Source organism: Mesitornis unicolor, unplaced genomic scaffold (genome assembly GCF_000695765.1).
Source record: "Mesitornis unicolor isolate BGI_N332 unplaced genomic scaffold, ASM69576v1 scaffold36948, whole genome shotgun sequence".
Taxonomy (NCBI): Eukaryota; Metazoa; Chordata; class Aves; order Mesitornithiformes; family Mesitornithidae; genus Mesitornis; species Mesitornis unicolor.
The window spans coordinates 4,587-9,294 of NW_010200508.1; positions in this window are offsets into that span (position 1 = coordinate 4,587).

The following is a 4,708-nucleotide window of genomic DNA, read 5'->3' on the forward strand; positions in this document are numbered from 1 at the left end:
ACAGCAAAAGACTCTGCTAAAATCCCTACCACCCAATCCCTCACACTGAGCTTGCAGCACTGAAACACCATCGGTGGTTTTCAATGATACCTTTCAGAGTTCCCATGTGGAAACTAGAGAGCAATACAGAGGGGAGAGCTCAAGCCATCAGCAGCCTGAGGTGATGCAAAGCACCTGATTAGAAGTACCAGCAAAATTCCTCTCCTTGTAGGCTAAGGCACACAAGCCCTGGGGTACCCCTCTTTTGCCTTCTTCCAGCTAAACCAGCCTGATTCCCACTGCCAGGCCTCATATATCACATGTTCCAACCTCCAGACAACCCTAGAGGCCCTGCTCTAAACTTGCTTCAGTTTGTTGACATCTTTCCTGGAGGCACTCAAACCAGACACAGTACCCAGACACAGTCTTACCAGTGCTCTGTAAAGGAAATAATCACTTCCTACCACCTGCTGGCTACACTTCCACTACACAGTCCTGACTGCAGGAGGCCTTCACAACTGCAAAGGCAGGTTGCTGCCTTCTGTTTAGTTCCTTGTTACTCTCCTCCCAGCAGTGACCCAACAGTCTGTCCCTTTGCAAGAAGTCAGTGCATCCCAATGCAGAACTGCCTTTATAGACATCCAGGAGGTACACGCTAATCCATTCCTTGTGCCAGTCAAGCTCCTTCTGAACGTCCCTCTAGATTAACAAGAGCTAACAGACACCTTCAAAATACGGACTGCCAGATGGAGCCAGTCCAGGATCTGTTTGAGGCACAGACAAAGGAGAGTCACATGGATTTACTCTTTAATAAACTCCTAGTCTACAAGCCTTGCACACTTCAACCTATAGCTGACAACTAAACAGTCCCTTTTTGGTGGCAAAATGGCTTGACTCAAAACAGGGCAGATACTAATATCAGTCCTCCAATGTTACTTTTCTGAGAGGTGTGGCTGGCAGTAGGAACACTGAGATTTTTCTGTGGTTAGTGCTGTAGACTATGCTGTATTAATTGCATAGACTCCAGAAATAGAAGTCAATGACAGAAACACCACATCAGCTTTGTTTACAGGTTCACAGGTGTGCCCTGTGTGCCACTTGGGGTAATACCAGGACTGAGGAAGCTCTGATAGTTTAGCACAGAATGCAATATTTTGCTTTTCCTGTGTTACTACTGCAGGTATCAACACAATTTTTACCTGTATTCAATGCAATGTCACAGTAATACTAATCCCTAAACCAAGCTTAGAAAGAAATATAAGCCCTGAAATTAAGCTACTGTATTTGTGTCTTGGAACTGTCAGCAGCAGTAAATACAATCTGGGCACCTTGAAAGACTCTTGAGAAAGCACAGGTAATGTTTATAATGATCTTGTCTAATTAACTACAAGATGCAGAGTACTGAGCAACACAGCAACCCTGAATTGTACATGGTTCTTAGAGTAAACTCAAGGCACGAAACAGGCAATAACATCCTGCAGAAAATGTGATTGTATATGATCATCTCTTGCAACTTATGAACATCCATTTTCAGTAGGACTTCTATTTGCTTTATTTCAGACCAACAACTTTAATCAGCTCCTGCCATTTCCTTCCTTCCTTTCTTCTTCCCTTCTTACTGAGGACTCCTGCAGGAAGGAATAAAAGGAAGCAATTTGCAGTGGTTTATGTGGGATCACTGCAGGTCATTAAAAAACAAATTATGTATGAAGCAGCAACCCGTTTTCCTCAGACCACAGACTCAGGCCATGTTCTTTGAGAAGCTAGAAATATGTGTTTTGTACCTTTGCACTTAAGAAAGCCCAGCTCTTTGCAACCTGGCTCTAAAGACCTAATGTCAGAGTCCGAGAATAAACTATAATCAAGTACAGAACTCATGGTGATGACTGTACTCCCACAAACCTTAATGGTTTTTCCAATTATGGAAAAATGTAGATGTATTCTTGGCCACTAAAACTCTCCTTCACATCACATAGATGTTCACAGCTCACGGGCTTTCATCCCACTGTGAAATACTCATCAAAATAGAAGCCTAATTAATACCTCTTGCAAAATTGGGAAAATGTGATTTGCCAGCGTTACACTGTAAACAGCAATAACTGGATTCCTTGAGCACCTCAAGCAATTGGAAAGCAATGCCACTCATATAAGCATCTGTGTCGTTTTGAGACAGCCCTTACAAAGATGCATACGATCAAGAAAATTACTCAGGGCAGAACTGACCCACATAGTTTTCCAGACTCCAAACCAGATTATAGCCTAATGATTACTTTTACTACATGGTTAAGACACACAGACACAAGTTGTTCTGAAAGGCTGCTTCAACTGTTAGCTTTTCAAAACACTGTGAGTACACATTGACCATTAGAGGAAGAAAAGGAAGAGGTTTATAATTTTTTTTAAATAAACTTTTAATGTGCTATATAGGCACAAACATCACAAGATCTTCCACCTATATGCAATACTACACACTGTGACACATCACATTTTCACTGTACATTAAAATGTCTGGGAAGAATATTCCTTCACTGAAAAAATATCATACAATCACTTAAATAAACAAAGAATGTTACAATGCAAACAAAATCCAGGTTTTATTTATTCTGCAATTACTGAGTACTTTCTAAAAGTATTTTTTTTAAAAAAACCTTCCCAAAGACAACAAATAGTTTCTGAGATTATTTTCTCTTTCTGAACCAAGAATCCTGATCTGATCCTTGAAGCTGTAATAAAGTGTATACAAATCTGTGTGATGCATATTGACCTTATTTGTATGAAGCAAGGCATCTCAACCCAAAATCTGCAGATAGCAATAAAGTAGCACTTGCTGGCTTCAGACGACTTTTGATCAGGCCCATGACAAGAAAGATTCGGTACAACAGTCCTCTTCACAAACTAAAGACAATGTGCTGCCTGGCAAGGCCTTGGTTAACGATAATGTTGGTTTCTACTGGTAATTGCTGTTAGAGAGTAGGGGCTTACTTTTCCATTACAGAAGAAGGAAAACAGGCCATAGAACAGCAACAATGCTAGATTCTCAAAAATGCAATTTAACATGCAAAAGAAGAAACATGATGTACTTTGGTTCCAAGGGGCACGACGGTGTTGCCAGAGCTCACACAGGCAAAGACTCAGACAGTAGCAGATGTAATCTAATTCCTAATCTCTGTGAGCTCTGCCACCTCTATGAACTCCAACTCTTGTGACAGAAAAATATATTAACTTAAAACTGCCTGTATGCTCTTGCCAGTCGGTTGATGTTAACAGGAGAATCAAGGAGTTCTGCAAAGACTTTAGGGAAATAAAAGGCACAGGTAGGTGAGTACATGAAAAAGGGGTTGCTCGGTTTTCACTTGGAGGAATATCAATTCTTTCTAGTCCACCTTATCTCAGAAAACCAGTAGGAACCTAGTCCAGTACAGCTTCAAATTCTGGGTGAGATAGGGAGAGCTTGACCCACTGCTGTTGCTGCACAAAATGACACTGGGCTCCTCACATATGTGTGACCTACTACTGTTCAAACTGTTTGATGTTATATAAAGAACAAGGCAGGCTTAAAAGGAAGCAGAACATTCATCACTGATGACATTATATGGGACAACCTTGAGGTTCTTGTCTGATCAGACACCACAAAGAAGCACCCCTTTTACAGGGAGTAAGGGGTTATTCCATAACGTTTTTCAGATTTGCACCTCTTTTCTAAGCATACATTAAAGGGAACAGAAGGTAAGAAAACTGAATTAAATCACACACAATTTCACAGTCCTATTGCAGTCTGTAAAATACATTAACTTCATATAACCAGTTTGCTACTACAACAGCTGATGGGTTAATGCACAGCTTTCTAGATATAGGCTGGACATAGTACAAAGTGAGGACTAGTAGGTTATTGATTTCCCAGTTCTAATTTCTGCACAGTTACATTTTTTCACTTATCCCATTCAATGAGCACATAAGAGAATGTAGAAAATATCTCTCAAGTGGATGGGCACTGAGTTGGCAGGACTAAGGTACAGAGCAGGTTCTGCAATGCTTCTGGCTGACAGTATAGAAATTCAGCTGAGGGCTTCTGCTCATGGTGACGACAAACACACAGATGTGTCAAGGGAACGTATTTTAAGAATGCCTTTGCACACCAGAAAAAAAATTCTGCTCTGCTACATATCACAGTTCCCACTTGCACAGCTGCAAAAGCCAACTTATGGAAAGGCAATGTGACACATACTTGTTAGTCTGCTACCTCAGTGGGACAACTGTTAGATCCAGATAAATGAGCAAGTGAAGATTTTGCCTACTAAAGCTTTATAAAAGCCTTTGATCACCCTCATGCATAACTAAGCCACATATTAAAATGACTCATTCTCAACTATTTAAAACATTACAGTGTAACTGCCCCAAATGGAATTAGCTGCCTGCATCTATGAATGAAACTTGCAAATGAAGACAGTAACCTTCAAGAGATTATTGTACCAAAAAGGGTAAAAATATACAACAAACTACTTTCATATTACATTCTCTATTCATAAATAATTTCCCATGATTTGGTCTCACAAAATTATTTTAAGACTTTGTGCCTAATAGTACTTCAACATTTGACCACCCAAGAAAATGCATTAACCAACCAAAACCCACCAAGCTAAGTGACCAGAGCCACAGGTTCTTTTCTACTAGGACCCTCCTTCTCAGGTCCACCAAGAACACCATAAGGTCCCTCAGAGTCAGGTTACTC